Source organism: Hypanus sabinus, chromosome 3 (assembly GCF_030144855.1).
Source record: "Hypanus sabinus isolate sHypSab1 chromosome 3, sHypSab1.hap1, whole genome shotgun sequence".
Classification (NCBI taxonomy): Eukaryota; Metazoa; Chordata; class Chondrichthyes; order Myliobatiformes; family Dasyatidae; genus Hypanus; species Hypanus sabinus.
The window spans coordinates 110,338,111-110,356,098 of record NC_082708.1 but is presented as its reverse complement, the minus strand read 5'-3'; positions in this window follow the sequence as shown (position 1 = coordinate 110,356,098).

Below are 17,988 nucleotides of genomic sequence, written 5' to 3'. Positions count from 1 at the left end.
GATAGTCACAGTAAGAGTGTTGAACCATGAAGCAATGGGTTGTGGTGCTCCAAAACTTGCATTCAGTATGTGGAATTGTCACGCTTAGAGCAACACGCACAAAATGCTGGAGGAACTCAGCAGGCCAGGCAGCATCCATGGAAAAAAAAAGTACAGTTGACGTTTCAGGCCAAAACCCTTCGGCAGCTCACATTTAATGCTCGGAAATGAGTTGCCGCGATACGTAAGGTCAGATAACAATGCCGTATATTGTACCACCTGGGATTCACTGGGGAAGTTTCATTGGGAGCTTGTAGCCTCTCTGTTGAGAGACAACTTCCAAATGAAGGCAGATAGTTGGTCAGGACAGGTGAGCTTGTTTTTTCTTCCTCATAACTGCGTAAGAAATTGGGGTGCTGAATAATAAAGCAGAGTCAGTTATGTCATTAATACAACCTCTGTAGAAAGACTGTTCAGAACTTCTGAAAATGAAACACATTGCACATTTTCTTGTAGGGTCCTTTATGTGGGCAATAGATTGGCTGCCTCTGATTCAGGTTAAGGGTCAAACATTGCTTCAAATAATCTTTAAGCAGTGTATTGGGTTGATATTTACAAGGGTCGTCATGGCCCGGAAGAGTGACTAGTGGGCCAAAGTAAGTGTTCCTATTTATGAGTCAGAAGAGATGAGTTAAACCTCTAAAACAGTGACTTTGAATGTTGAACTAATATGAAGCAGAACAATTAGTGTTTGATTGGTATGGATGAGTTACCTATATCAAAAGAATAGGTGGGACTCTAGCTTTGGCTTCCTTCTATCTTCAAAGAAAGCACACCAGGAGGTACAAACAGCAAGGAAGACAACAGAAAAGCTGTCATGCATAATCATTATCCACTAATTAAAAAGATGACCTTTTTTTGAACAGTAGAATATCAAGAACAAAAAAGTTCCAATGAAGTTAAATCTGTTGGTCCAGCTGTCTATTGCTGTGGTACAATGCACAGTAAATACTTCATTGGTTTTGAATGCAAAACTGTATTTTTGCTACTTATTTTTCTCAGAGATTAATATCAAGTAGGGTTAAAACATCTAGTGTCAAATAGAACAGTACTCTCAATGAGTCACCTCTTCAAAGTGTGATTTGCTAATAATGCAATTAGATTTATGCTGTGGGTTTGGCACAGAAAAGATACAGTGAGTGTATTATTTACTGCAAGGTCATGGCACTGTTCAACATTTGAAACAATTTTTTCAAAGAAAACAAAAGAATTGATTTTCATGTACTGTGTAAATTGGGCAGAGAATGGGTGAAGATTTTACCTTCTCTCACTGGATGATTTTGATGGAATGACTGATTACATTTCATGGCAAGAAGGGAGCACTAATATCATCCTTTATAAGAATATAAAACCATGATATATAGAAACAAATTTAGACCACTTAGTCCTTTGAATCTATTCTGCCAATGAATCACGCTGAAATTATTTGTTAAACCCATTCATTTGCCTGTTCCTGTAGCTCTAAACCTTGTTGTTATTCAAGAGTCTATTAATTTCTGCCTTTAATACACCCATTGACTTGCCTCCACTGCCTACTGTGGAAACAAATTCTAGAGATCTGGCACACTCTGGCAGAAGAAATTCCTCCCCAGCTCAGTTTTAAAGGGATGCCCTTTATTCTGAGATTTTCCCCTAAGATCCTAGAATCTCCTACTAATGGAAGCATACTCTCCACATCCATTATATCCAGGTCTTTCAGTATTTGGTAAGTTTCAATGAGATCCCTTGTTGTGTATTTAACATTTCAGTAATAGTTGAGTAATATTATATACATACTGTTTAATAAAGAAATCTTTGGTTAAATAATTCATTACAGGGTATATGTAAAAGTACGTGAATGACATACAGTACATCATCACACCATCCTATCATACATGCACACATTGCTTGAAGTAAAAAAAAACAAATTAGACACACATCTCTCAGACACTCATGTTTTTATGTTGATTAGTTTTATGCTTTGGAATTACAAAACGTAACAATGGCAGCAAAGATGTTTTAAATGAACCCTGAGATGCCAACCTGCCTGTTGAAATTCATCAAAGCTTTCGAATTAGTAAAAAATGCAGGAAGACCTTGGAATGTAGCATGTGTTCTTCAGAGGGCAAGCCATGGTCAAGTTTAAAAAAAGGCAGAAGATGGGCATATTTACTGGCTCATAAACAATGAGTACTGGGTGATAAGAATCATAAAGACCTGATAAACTGGGAGATAAAATCATGTGTATATGATGATGAAAGGAATTAATCATGTGGATGTGTATAAGATGTCGAGAGGAATTGATCGTGTGGATAGTCAGATGCTTTTTCCCAGGGCTGAAATGGCTAGCACGAGAGGGCACTTTTAAAGGTGCTTGGATGTAGGTATAGAGGAGATGTCAGGGTTAAATCTTTTAAGCAGAGAGTGGTGAGTGTGTGGAATGGGCTGCCAGCGATGGTGGTAGAGGCAGTTACGATAGGGTCTTTTAAGAGACTCCTGGATAGGTACATGGAGCTTAGAAAAATAGAGGGCTATGGGTAACCCTAGGTAATTTCTAAAGTAAGTACATGTTCAGCACAGCATTGTGGGCCAAAGGGCCTGTATTGTGCTCTAGTTATTCTATGTTTCTATAAATAAAAGAGAAGAACAGAAATGGCTGGCTACATCAGAAAGATAGACGTGTTTGATTGCACGAAAGGTAAGTGGATTTTATATACCGAGTGAATTGAGCAGTATTTTGAAGTAAATGTAATAGCCAATGAAAAGTGAGAGCTAATTTTGCTGAGTGCATTGGATTTAAAGGTATACAGTTTGCTTAGAAGTTTGACTGCTCCAACCAAACCAGCTGAAATGAGCTTTGCTGATATTGTGAAAGTAACCATTCTTGACTGTAGAATGCTTTAGATTTCATAAAAGGAATCAGGAGGAATGGAATTCATTTCAGCATACAGTATGTGGCTGAATTAAAGAAGTTGTGTGAGCATTGTATGTTCGATGAAGGGCTTAATGATGCATTGACAGATCATTTAGTTTGTGAGATATTGCAAAAAAGCATTAAAAATGGCTCCTAACTGATGCACAACTTACATTTAAAGTGTAGTTGAAATAGCTGTATCAATAGAAACAGCAGAATAGTTACTGTCAGGAATGAAAATGAGTGTGAGCAAAATTGAAACGTTTAATCAGGACACTGCCTGGCCAAATGAGTTGTGTTACTGTTGTGGCAGGGGCTCACAAACGCCAAAATAATAAAGATTTTAAGGTGAACCTTCCAGAAAATGCAACAAAGTAGGACACATTAAAAGAGCATGTTGACCAGACAAAAATAAAAGGACTTCACAGGGAAAAGAAAAAGATAAAAAATCAAGTTGCTGTTTCAGAATGAGCACTAATCTGCATTCTGTTGATGAAAAATCAGTAATGATGAGAGTGACACTGAAATGAAATTTGACAGTCTTGCCTATTTCAATCATTCCACAAAATGAGTTTGAAATGCATTTCAAAGATATTAAACAGAAACTTGCAGATATCCAACTAAGAATTTATACTGAAGCATAGAGAACTCCTGTGGGAATGACATTTGCAACAGTAAAATACAACAGCCGATAAGCCACATTGGGCTTGTATGTGGTAAAAACAGAAGGGCCAGCATTGTGGAAACATGATAAACAGAACTTGACTGGAGATCCATCCAAAATTTGCATTCCTCATCCCCTGTAATAGAGACACCTGAAAGTGAATTAACAAAGGTACTGGATGATGCCACCATGGTGTTCAAGGATGACATTGGAAAACTCAAACATATCAAGGGTAAAATGGTGTTCAATGAAAAGGACATACCTGTTTTACCAACCCAGTCTGGTTCCCTATACCATCCATGATAATGTAGCCAGTGAGCTAGATCATATGGAGACAAGGAATTCTTTCCAAGGTTGAATGGAGCACATGAGCAACACCAAAGTTCCCAGTAGCCAAGAAGGATGGGTCTTTCAGGGTCTGTGGTGATCTTAAGGCCATCATCAACCCAGTACTGAAAGAATATCAATATCCTCTGCCCAGAATAGAGGGTATCTTTGCAAACCTTTCTGGGGAAAAACACCTCAGCAAATTGGACTGCTGAGGCCTACCTGCAGATGGAGATGGAAGAAGAGTCTAAAATGTTTCTCACTATAAACACTCATATAGGGCTTTATTGCTATAATAGGCTTATTTTTGGAATAGCATCCACATTTGCACTCAGGCAGAAAGCTGTGGACCAGGAGCTGTAAGGCTGCCCAGGCACTCAGTGATACCTGGATGTCACCATTGTTACCAGTAAGGATGAGAAGGAACATCTCCAAAATCTCAAAACAGTGTTAGAAAGATTTAACAATTATAGTCTCAGAGCATGGTATAATAAGTGTGAAATCTTTAAACTAAGCATCACTTACAGTGGTCACATCATTGATGCACAAGCAGTACACAAGTATGCTGAGAAAATTTAAGCAGTGGTGGATGCCCCAAGGCCAACGGACGTGTCACAGATGTGGTCCTTTATCAATTACTATAACATGTTCCTGACAAACCTGGATACTGTGCTCTACCCATTGAACTCATTACTACAGTTGGGAAGAAATGACAATGCACAAAGTAGTGTGAGGTGGCTTCCCAAAAGGTAAAGGAAATGGTGATGTCAGACACTGCACTCACACATTATGATGCACATTATCCAGTGAAGCTTGCCTGTGATGTTTCATCTTACGTTAGAGGTGCAGTCATGCCATGTTATGAGTGATGAAAGTGAACACCCCCATAGCCTTTGTATCACGTTCCCTTACGACTGCAGAGAAAAATTATGCTCAGATTGATAAAGAGGCCTTGAGCCTGGTTTGTGGTGCCAAATGTTTCAACTGGTACTTACATGGGAGAGAGTTTAACCTCATTACTGATGATCAACCGCTGGTGTCCATCTTGAATCCACAGAAGGGTGGTTCACTAACAGTGCAGCACAAATGCAGAGATGGGCTCTGTTTCTTGGCAGCCACAGTTACAATATTGAATACAATGCTGATGGATTATCCTGTTTCTCCGTGTTAAAGGAAATACTAGAAAAATTTACGGAAGAGAACATTCCTCTTGACACAATCTCCCTAATGCAAATCGAGAGTCTCCTATTATGGAAGAGGATCCAAAAGGAAACCAGAAAAGATGTCACATTGTCTCAGGTTTACATGGCCACACAAAATGGCTGGAGTGTGCAGCAGAAATCCTGGTTCCCCACTTTTTTACCAGTGTCGGGATGACCTTGCCCTTGATGGGGTTTGTCTTGCATGGGGATTAAGAGTTGTTGGACCATCAAGCTGAGAGCTGAAGTGCTGGAGGAGCCACATGCTGATCATCTAGGCATGGTCAAAATGAAAGTGTTAGCTTGAAGCTGTTTCTGGTGGCCTGGGATAGATCAGCAGATTGAGCAGCTTGCCATGCTCTGTCTGGGATGCCAATACGTCCAGAAAATGCCAATGGCATCTTGGAACAGAAAAATGAAAGGAGAAGAAAGATGTGCAGAGCTGTCAGAGCCACTTCCTGCAGTATCAAAGTCAACTCCTGCAACCATCATGGAGGAGACTCCAGAACCCGAGATTGTTTCATAGTCATGTCTCACCTGCCAAGCAGAGTGACCCCTCCCCTCAACCCCACTTGTCAGGAAAGGCATTATCCCTCAAGAGTAAGAAATGCTCCACAACAGTTAATTCTTTTGGCCTGAGTGGGACAATTTAAAATTTACTATGCTGTCTAGATAGTAGTTGTATTATATAGTACATATATCCAAGTAGAGAGAAGTGTTGTGTATTTAATATTTCTGCAATATTTGAGTAACATTATAAATATATTGTTCGATAAAACATTCTTTGTTTAAATAATTCTGATGATGGGGAAGAAGCTGTTCCTGAATCATTGAACATATGCCTCCAGGCTCCTATGCCTCCTTCCTGGTAGCAATGAGAAAAGGGCATGTCCTGGGTGATGGGGTCCTTAATGATGGATGCCACCTTTTTGAAGCGATGCTCCTTGAAGATGTCCTGGATACTATGGAGGCCAGTGCCGCGATGGAGCTGATTAATTTTACAACTTTCTGCAGCTCCTTTTGATCTTGTGCAGTAGCCCCCCCACCCCCCATACCTGATGGTGAGGAAGCCAGTTAGAATGCTCCCCACAGAACATCTGTTGAAACTTGTAAGAGTCTTTGGTGACACACCAAATCTCCTCAAATTCCTCATGATGTATAGCTGCTGTCTTGTCTTCTTTGTAGCTGCATCAATATGTTGGGCCTGGGACAGATCCTCAGACATATTGACACCAGGAACCTTGCATTGAGTTCTGTTGCAACAGTGGAAACAGAAGGAGGTAATGAATGGAGAAACATAGTGACCACCAAGTGAAAGCTTGGATACTCGATAGGACTGAATGAAGGTGATCTGGAAATGGGTCACAAAATCTGCACCTCAGAGAAGGCGATATCATGAGGACTGAATGCAGATGCCCTTGTACACCACTGTCCCTCTGAAAGAAGTGTTTGGTTTCAGTGATGGTGGGAGTGAGGATGTAGAGGTAGGTGTTGCATCTACTATCGATTCACCGAGTATAAGGGAAATAAATATTGGTGCATATAAAGGAGGGAATAGGAGGACAGGACGGAGTGATCATTTGCAAATCCAAAAGGCTAATTTTTCTAGTAGTGTTGTAGCACTGGAGGTGTCAAAAGTTACAGGGCATTATCCTCACATCATAATGCCTTACAGGGCATTATGTCTTATGGTTTTATAAGACCATAAAGTTGTAAGATATAGGAGCAGAATTTGACCCATCAAGTCTGTTCTGCCATTTGATCAAGGCTGACTTATTTTCCCCCTTGACACCATTCTCATGCCTTTGATGCCTTTAATAATCAAGATCATATCACCGCTACTTAAAATATACCGAGTGTGTTGGCCTCCACAGCCGTCTGTAGCAATGAATTCTACAGATTCACCACCCTACTATTAAAGAGATTCCTCTGCATTTCTGTTCTAAAGGGGATGCCCTTGTACTCTGAGGCTGTACCTTTTGGTCTTAGACTCTCCCACCACAGAAAATATCTCCTCCATGTCCACTCTATCTAGGCCTTTCAAGGTAGGTTTCAATGAGACCTCCACTCTCACTCCCTCCCTCATTCTTCTAAACTCTGAAATAAAAGTAAGAATGAAATTACAAGATTGTCACTAAAAATTCATCTAGTTCACTAATGGCTCTGACCCAGTTACTCTCACTCACAGCACTCTGCTTGGCTCCTCCCTCTGAAATAACCAAGTGAACTGGAAATAATTACTGGTTTAAAAACAGAACATGAATAAAAATGCACAGACCACACACCATTGATCCAGGAACATCCCAAAGATGTTCTGGTAGGTTAATTGGCTCCTGTAAATGACCTCTTTGTTCAGGTAAGTGGTTAAAAATGAAGGCACTCTGTTCTGGTAAGACCTCCTTTATGTTGCAATAAGTAAAGTAAATAATTCAGCCTTGATGAAGTTACACCCACCCCTGCCTTTCAAAGACCTTCATGTGCTCATCAGAGACAATATTGTGCTGTTATGTTTGTACCATCGTACCTTACTATCACAATAGGAATTTGTACAGGGCTCAGTGTGACACAGAAGCCCCAATTTTGTTGGAAAAGTGATATCACACAATGCACATGCAATGATAAATTACTTAACTTCCAGTTAAGATGCGCTACTGAACGTGTGCAAAAGCTTCGGGTAGACAAAAGCTAAGATATCCAACGAAAACCATCAATAGAAATACCTTTTCTGAGGTAAATTGTGTTAAATTATCACCAGAAACAGTGAAGAAGCTGGCTTGGGAGCAAGGCTGAATCACTCTAGGTGCCGAAGGGCGAAGTCAGGGTCCGGGCTGAGAAGATTCAGTGCTCATTGAACTGGCCTGGGTGTGAGGTCAGATTTCTCTGGGTGCTGGCTTGGAGAGCTAGAGAGCAGCTTCGGGCTGAGTGATGAAATATGGGCCCAGAGCAAATCGCTGGGTGACGTGATCTAGTCCTGGAGCCTCTCACTGCTGCTGAGTCCTAGTGCAAGGTACAATTCACCATTTAAATGCCAGCCCAGATTGGAGAAGAGAGCTGAATTTGCTCACTCTCCACGATCTTCTCTCCTATCTCCAGGGTGCCAGAGCCTTTTGCTGTCCATTGTTGGGTCATTGTCGGGATTCAAGGCAAGAGCTGATTTTTCTTGTTGCCCATGGTGCTGAGGCTATGACTGCCCTGGCTGCTGTGCTCCATGCCCGTTAATATGATGAACTGATAAGTGATGCTTTGGGCTTTGGTCTGGAATGCTGTTGTTCACTTCAATTATTTGCATGAGTTTAAACAACTTAAAAATCATAATTAAAGAAGTTCTTACTCTTGTGCATAGAGTGTTGGTCTATTATTTTTATTTTCAGGCTTCTTACTTTGTGCTACCTGTGAGCAAGCAAATCTCTAGGTTGTATAATTTATATATTCATTGATAATAAGTGCACATGACTGTCCACAAATTTATGATAGGGAAGAGATAATATAATTTGTTCATTGATTTATGCCCTTCCTCTATTTGGGGGACCAACCAAAGGTGCTTTTGATTTTTTTAAACATCTCTTTTTACAATTTCAGGACAATGCTGGAAATTAAGAATGTCAGGTCCTGCAGGGCTACTCCATTGTTGAGCTGTTCACTGGCGGAGGAGCTGGTCTCGGGGCAGAATGTGTTACTATCGGCCACAGGAAGGCTTTGGAGTCGGTGCACGAAGGACACGAGCAGTCTAACTGCGAGTGATTGTCTTGTATGTTTCTCTTGCGATTGCAAGACCTTGTTAGATATTGATAATCTAAAATGCTGAAAGTCTGTTTCCCTTGTTTATTGGCGAGACAGACGGTGGCGATGCTGCATGGCCTTGGTTGTGGAGAGAGTTGGGCCGCAAGCCGTGGGGTTGCCTGTTGCAGCAGTCCAGGAGAGGGGCCACTAGGGGCCATGCAGTGCAGCGTCCATGCTGGGTTGGGGGCTGACCCCCTCCATCAGTGATGCCCTCTGGTGTTCAATTACTGGAATGACAAGCTGGATTGCGTGCCCATGTGCGACGTTCATCTGCGGACTGCTGAGTGTTTGGGTGTTCTTGCCAATAACAACCATGCATTATCAATTTAGAGGACATGTCACTCAGGGACTTGGGCTATATGATACATTTTAGTGTGACGTTACAGTATATTTCACTGCCAGCTTATACGTGCTATATGTACCTTGTGCTTTGTATGTCTGCTGGTACTGTGTTCATTGGTATTCATGAATGGTTGAGTGATAAACTTGAACTTGTACTTGCTTTGCATAATGTCATCTTGTCATCATCACCCCGCTGAGTTTCAAGAAATCATTACATTTGCACATTAATTGCTAATTACTGCTGCAAATTAAGGACCGATAGTAACAATAAAAACCCCTTTTTAAATGCATTTATTGCAGAAATTCTTCTCATAGAAAAGCAATATTTGAAATGGAGAGATGGCAGCATGTTTGATCACAGTGGTACCTATGGCGTCAACCAAATGTCTTATTGTCCTTTTTAAAATGTATTTAATGCTGGACATTAAGAACTTAAAGTACTGCAGATCTACTCCATCAGAGACCCTTTTGGATATTGTTAACATGGAAAGCTGCAAGCCTGATTTACTGATTTATTGGTGGAGGGCGTGGGAGTTACGTGGCCTAGGTCATAGCGAGTCTAGGCCCCAAGCTGCAGTGTTGCCTGTGTAACCCTTAGGTTCTGTCGGCTGCGTAATTTAGGGAAGACAATCTCTCATCCTGACAAATGTGTGAGATTGAGGTGTAGGCTCACCCGAAACCGTCTGCTTGTATGGATGCTGCGTGATTTGTTACCCTGTCACAAATCAGTATCATGAAATAACCCACAGTACACCATCTGCAATTAAATGATTTAGCTTTATTATTCTTAAATTGACTAAAGGGTTAGTGAAGAAAAACAAGAGGGCCCATTTTAATGAAACAGTCTAACGTGCACAAGTTGGAGCTCACGGTTTCCCTTTCACCAATCTTCCGTCGATTTCCCCGGGCTTCGTCGACTCCCGGCCCCACTCCAAGTCCACTCCTACAACCTCTCCTCTCCAGCATCTTCTCTCTCTGTCTCCTGCTGAGCAAAAGACCCAGCTCACCCCGGTGTCAGGCACACAACATGAAAACACACTCCCTTCATTGGACGGCTCACATACGAAAGCACCCATTATCTCTTTTTTAAAATTATTTTTTTAATGAGTTTCTACAATACAACAACAAAAAAAACCATCAACAAAATGGAGATTCATACAGTGCAAAACAAATGTGTCTAATATATAATTCATAACAATAAGGAAAAAGCACCCAAAATAAAATCATATAAAGTTAGTGTCTTCCCTACCCTCCCACTACAAAACTCCAGGCCAACCATTTTAATGTGTAAAAGAAATGTTAATCAGAGTGTTTGACCCCACAGAGCTGTAAATATATATATATAAAAAGAAATATATAATGCCTACTACCAAAACTATAATGTAATTCACATAAAAAACATAAAAATTACAGAAAAAAACAAGCTGAAAGTAAAGGATTATAGTACCAAAAAAAGGATAAACTTAATCTAAAGAGGAGTTATGAAAGTATTCAAGAAAAGGTCCCACACCTTATGAAGCTTTATGTCCAAATTGAGGTGAATAATGAACCTTTTCGAGGTCTAAGCAGGACATAATATCACTAAACCATTGAGCATGAGCGGGTGGGGCAACATCTCTCCACCTAAGAAGAACTAACCGTCTAGCCAAAAGAGAGGCAAAAGGTAATGTTCGATGTTTAATTGGATTCAAATACATGTCTACTTCACCCAAGCTGCCAAAAAGAGCAATCAGAGGGTTAGGTTCTAAGTGGCAACCATTATCTCTAACCATAACCCAAACACAGCTTCTGCAGAAAGACCATTAGGTTAGATGTGAAGCCTTTCCCAGGGCGTTACAGCTGTTTGCAGCTTCCCAGGAGAGAGGCCCCAGAGGCAGTGAGCTCCACCAGGGTGTGGCACACATCCAAACTGGACTCAGCACTGCCCCCAGTGTTCGCTCAACAGAATACAAGCTGTATTGTGTTTGACTGAAGATTTTGGCAACATTTATTGTGTGCCTGCATTTTACTGATGTCTTATATGTGCTATATGTGGCTTGTGCTGTGAGTGACTGTTGGTACTGTGTTGGCCCCAGGTAATGCTGTTTCGTTTGTCTGTTTTCATGGGTATTTATGTATGGTTGACTGACAATCAAACTTGTACTGTGATCTATGAACTATGAGGGGGGAGTTCCATTTCTATAAATTTAAATGTTCTTATAACTTATAGAACTTAATATTTGATTTGTTTATTTTTTACTCCCATTTTCATAAATTAATCTACTTTTCTTAGTGCTAGGTTTAACTTTAAAATTCACCATATCTTGCTACATTCTATGGGGTGAAGTGATGACCCTGCTGGCCTTGTTATGGTCACTATGGTCCGGGACGTCCATTGACTCTCTGAGCCAGTTTCACTCCCCACTTCCACCAGCTAAAAAGAGCAAATGAAGCTGAAGAATCAAAACACTAACACCCGCTCCAGGATTTTATATGCTGCAGTTTAACAGCGGCAACAAGATTTCATGTGCTGAATCTGCCAAGCTCTGTCAACCAGAGGGTGACAGGCAGCGCTCAGTATATGCACTCCTTACACACGTGCGCACACACACATACACACACGCTGCCTTGCCATTCTGCTGTCATAGGCACTTCAATGTCTCTCCCCCCCACCCCCCCAGTGTAATCTCCAAGTGGATCCCACAGGACTGTCTTTATGGTGCCTTTCCCTCATACATGGCAGAATATTCCATCTCTTTAGTAATGGGGATGTGTAAATTTGTATATATTGTTTGTATACTGTATTGAAGGTAGATACTTCTGTTTATTTTGTAGTACGATTGTAACTACATTGTAAGGTGCATCATATTCTAATTCATGTGTAATCTTAAATTACCTTTGTGGGTGATTAAAGATGGTGTGTCTTGGTGACTTGTGAAAACAAGGCAGTCCACTCTGTGTGGGAGAGAGAGAGATTGGTCTGCCAGGTGTTCACACATAATGAATAGTATGGAGCCATTGATTATGTTTTCCAATAGATAACTTTTTGTAAATATTGGCAGTTTTGTTTTTTGCTATTTTCGCTAATTTTTGATGCACTTAATAAGCGTTCTTACACTATAGTGGTAAACCACTCAGGCCATTTTTTTCTTCAGTCATAACCCAGGTCTCTAACACAGATGAAATGTGAAATAATCAAGTGTGCAATATTCCAATCAATGTCTAAAATGTTCTAATAATTAACAGATATTATGTAACTAACAATGTCATTTTACATACATTTTGTTCACACTACTGAGATGAGAAAACATGTTTCAATGCAATAGAATGCAAATATAACAATGGCAATGTGGATCTATGTAGCACCTGCCAGGCCTTACACACCCCTTCCCTGCACTTTTTTTACACTAGCTACCCTCCCACTTCCTTTCCAGCCCAGATGAAAAGTCTTGACTGAAACATGGACCATTCGATTACTCTATAAATGCTGCCTGTCAAGCCGAATTCTTCCAGTGTCTTTACATAACACACACAAAATGCTGGTGGAACACAGCAGACATGGCAGCATCTATAGGGAGAAGCACTGTCGACGGACACCTTTAAGGGACTCGGCCTGAAACGTCGACAGCGTTTCTCCCTATAGATGCTGCCTGGCCTGCTGTATTCCACCAGCATTTTGTGTGTGTTGTTTGAATTTCCAGCATCTGTAGATTTCCTCGTGTCTTTACATGTTGTTTTGTGACAGTGAAAGTTTTTTTGTTCAGAAAAAATGTTCACAAAAATTACTGTCGTGGATAATTCCTTTATCACTGACAAACATTCATCAATGTGTGAATCATTCCAATAACGTTTAGAAGTAAAGCAACTTAACTTTTGCTGATAAGAGAATTAATCATTGCATATCTGCCAAAATTTAGCAATCTTTCTTTGGAATGGTTGCAAAATGTTGTCGGTTTAAGATGGTGGGGCTTCCTGGTTTAAGCAACTATGGTACTGGCCAATGGAACAAAAAAAGCAACTAAGTGCTTTGTTATTCTCTGCAGGCGGTGGCCTGGGGCTTCCCTGTCGGAGTTGAGCTGGGTCACCTGTACGATCTGTTGTTTTTGCGGTGTGACTGGAGTCTCACAGGGGCAGGACAGTCGCTGCATGTCTGGGGCTGGAGTCGCTGGAGTGGACTTGGAGGCAATTCGAAGCGGGAGGGGTGGAGTGAGGCAAGGTACGATCTGAGGTTTGATCAATTTAAGAGCGGAGCCAAATTGGAAAGGCTGGGTACTGGCCATGTTGAGGTGACGGAGACCCGGCCCGTGGGCGATTAACAACCTGAGGTATGTATAAGTTAAGTGGTGGGGTGAAAGGGTCGGAGGTGAAAGGCTGGCTAGTTCAGTTTGTGGCTCCATGGAGTTTGCTCATCTCAGTGCTGGGCTGAGGCTGCAGTGATGCCTGGCATTGCTTGTTTTTATTTTTCGCATTGTTTGTTCGTTCTCTCTCTCTCTCCCCCCCTCTCTCCCCTCCCCCCACTCTGGGTGTTTGATCATCTTCTTTTGTTGTAATGGGTCCTATTGGGGTTCTTTGTTTTGTGGCTGTCTGGAAGCAGATGAGTCTCAAGGTTGTATAAAATATACATACTTTGATAATGAAATGTACTTTGAACTTTGGAATGAAATTAGGACAAGATATTTTGGATCTGATGTGGAAGCGCAGAAATTTAGATTGATGATATCTTCCAGTTTAAAAAAGCTAAAGGAATATTGACATCTTTTGTCATCTAAATTGTCCTTAACTCAATTCATACTCTACTTGTTTACCAAAACAACAGTTTTGTGAGAGGATATATTGATAGGTGTGAATGATACAGGTGGGCAATATCTAATTGCAACCACCGTGAAAGAAGCCAGGAAGTGGGTCAAAATCTTACAGAGAAACCTGTTTTTATTTATTCAAGAGATGTTTGTTTTGCAGGCTGTGTCACAATTTAGTTGCCCTTCTTTAACTGGAGAGCTGCTTTACTGAACAACTGCGGTTCTTGAGGTGTGAACATATCCACACTGTTGTTGGGGGGAGAGTGCTGGGTTTTTGACCCAGTGTTAGTGAAGGAACATATTTCCACATCAGCATCTGGCAACTTCCAGCTGTTCCCTTCCTTTGCAGCCCTCGACATTCCAGCAAGTAGGAGTCAGGATCTGGAAGCTGCTGTTTAAAGGGTCCCGGTGAGTTGCTGCAGTGATGGCATGAGCTACTGCTGCTGTGGAGTGAGTGAACGGTTGTGGTTGAGGTGCCTGTCAGGTGGGCTCCCACGTCCAAGACCATGACCTCAGCACCATGCTGAGCTTCCTGTGTGTTACTGAAACTGCCATCATCCAGGCAAGTGCAGACTGTCCCATCACACCTCTGACATTTGCCTTGTACATAATGGATAGGCTGTGTAGGATGTTAAAAACTGTCAAAGTCCAGGAACATTCATTATGGAGCTTGAAATAATTGGATAATTAGGATAATGCTAGTGATTATTCATCACTTCTGAAATTTATAAGAAATTGCACTCTGCAATTATTGAATTAGCATTATGGATACATTTTGTTCATAAATAAATACTCATTTCAATTCATAAGCATACGAATTTCTGCAGATGCTGGAAATCCAGAGCAACACACACACACACACACACACACACACACACACACACACACACACACACACACACACACACACACACACACACACACACACACACACACACACACACACACACACACACACACACACACACACACACCAGGTCAGGCAGTATGTATGGAAAATTGACATTTCAGGCAGAGACCCTTCATCAGGAATGGAAAAGAAAGTGAACAAGCCAGAATAAGAAGGCGGGGGAGGGGAGCTAGCAGGAGACAGGTGAAAGCTGGAAGTTGATAGGAGGAAGGGCTGAAGAAGAAGGAATCTGATAGGAGAGGACAGTGGACCACAAAAACGAGGGGAAGGAGGAGGCAAACCAGAGTGAGGTGACTGTCAGGTGAGGAGAAGAGAAGGAGTGAGAGGGGAACCAGAATAGGGAATGGAAAAAGTGGGATGGCAGAGAGGGGGGAAGTTATCAAAATCAATGTTCTTGCCATCTGGTTGGAGCTGCTCAGGAATATGAGGTGGCTTCATTGTGACAGTAAAGGAGGCCAAGAACCGACATGTCAGAACAGGAATGAGAATGATTTTTTTTAGTGAGATACAATGTGGAATAGGCACTTCTGGCCCCTCGAGCTGCACCACTCAGCAGTCCCCCAATTTAACGCCAGCATCATTATGGGACAATTTACAATGACCAATTAACCTACCAACTGGTAGGAATTTGGAATGTGGGAGGAAACCGGACCACCCGGAGGAAACCCATGAGGTTTTGGGGAGAATGTTCAAACTCCGCACAGGCAGCAGGCTTTGAACTCGGATTGCTGGTACCGTAAAGCTTTGTGCTAACCACTACACTACTGTGCCACCCCATGTTTGAGCAACATTTTCCCCAAGCTTCGGGAGAATAGTACTCCATATCTCCAGTTCATCACTGTATGCATTTTATAACCAAGGAACTATTTTAATTGTGTAGTTGCAATATAAGGAAACGTGCTAGTTGAATCTTGCACAACAGATTCATCAAAAAAATAATATAGTAGGTGATCTGAAAGTCTGTTCGTATTATTAACCTGAGTAGTTGGGTGACAACAGATCCTTGGTACCTCAGAAATGATCAATAGTGTAACACTCCATGCTCCCACTGAAATTTCAACATGCATTCTGATTCAGATAGCTAGAGTATGATTTGAAGTCAGGATTTCCTGATTCCCTCCTCAATCATTGTCTCTGGTACTGATGATTTGGTCAATATCACATTTTCATTTTCAAGAGCTTGCTGTGCACAAAATACTTATTGCAACTTTTTTTTGGCATTACAATGTTACTGAATTTCAAATCCGAAATAATCCTCTTGCTCTTTGCGAGGTCATGCAGCTGTTGCTGAAATGCAAATCTTCCTTTCCTGCCGCTGAACCAGATTTGCCTTTACAGTAAAATCCATTACAATATCAGTATTATTTTTAGAGCTGTTAAAATTCTAATTCTTATGTACTCTGATTATGTTTGTGAGCCTTTCAATTGAATGTTTTTGTTCACAAAAGCTACATCTGTAAATTGATTGATTATTCACAATATCATTGGATGAAGAGCTCAGGTTTAAAATCCACATGTATGGAACAGATGAAGTAATTTTTCTAACCTCCAGGTATAAACTAGAGAACATAATGGGATTTCAGTCAGCATACCACTGAACGGTGCCAAGTAATATGTTAACCATATAACAAAACAGGCCATCTTGGCCCTTCTAGTCTGTGCCGAACACTTACTCTCACCTAGTCCCACAAACCCACACTCAGCCCATAACCCTCCATTCCTTTCCTGCCCATACACCTATCCAATTTTATTTTAAATGACAATACCAAACCTGCCTCTACCACTTCTACTGGAAGCTTGTTCCACACAGCTACCACTCTTTGAGTAAGGAAATTCCCCCTTGTGTTACCCCTAAACTTTTGCTCCCTAACTCTCAGCTCATGTCTTGTTTGAGTCTTCCCTACTCTCAATGCAAAAAGCCTAGCCACGTCAACTCTATCTATCTATCTATCTATCTATCTATCTATCTATCTATCTATCTATCTATCTATCTATCACCTTGAAGTCTCTCAAGATGAACATCATTCCAGGAGTGGCCTCACCAGTACCTGTACAGTTGCAGCATGACCTCCCTGCTCAATCCCTCTAGCAATGAAGGCCAACATTTCATTTGCCTTCTTGATAGCCTGCTGCACCTGAAAACCAACCTTTTGTGATTCATGCATAAGCACTCCCAAGTCCCTCTGCACAGCAGCATGCTGCAGTTTTTTTATCATTTAAATAATAATCTGATCTTCCATTTTTCCTTCCAAAGTGTATGAATCACAGTTACCAACATTGTACTCCATCAGCAAGACTCTTGCCCACTCATTTAACCTATCTATATCTCTGCAGTCTCCCCATATCTTCTGCACAATTTGCCTTTAAACTCATTTTAGCATCATCAGCAAACTTGGATACACTACACTCGGTTCCTTCTTCCAGATTGTTAGTGTATGTCGTGAACAGTTGCAGGCCCAGCACCGACCCCTGTGGCTCACCACTCACCGCTGATTGCCAAGCAGGGTAACACCCATGTATCCCAACTCTCTGCTTTCTATTAGTTAACCCATCCTCTATTAGTTAGCTAATCCATACTGAAGGATTAACCTTCACATTCCTACAGCCCCTTGCCTCTTCCTCCCATCACTTCTCGGCTTCTTACTTTAAACCACCTTCCCCCTCACCTGGTTTCACCTTTCAGAGAATGCTGTGATGATACCAGCACTTTGACAGAAGGTAAGGATGTCATCTTATGGTATTTAACACATGGCTAAGTTATAATTTAACTTGATGAAATGTACACTAGAACATTATAAATGACAGAAAAAATTTTTATTTTAGAAAGATTTGCATCCTGTGAGCATACAATATTCCGTTATTTTAGATAACCTGGCTGTGGTTTTCTATAATTCAACTAGATGGTGTAGAGTTAGGTAAGGGAGAAATACAAAGAGATCTAGGAGTCCTTGTTCATCAGTCACTGAAGGTGAATGAGCAAGTGCAGCAGGCAGTGAAGAAGGCTAATGGGATGTTGGCCTTTATTACAAAGGGAATTGAGTACAAGAGCAAGGAAA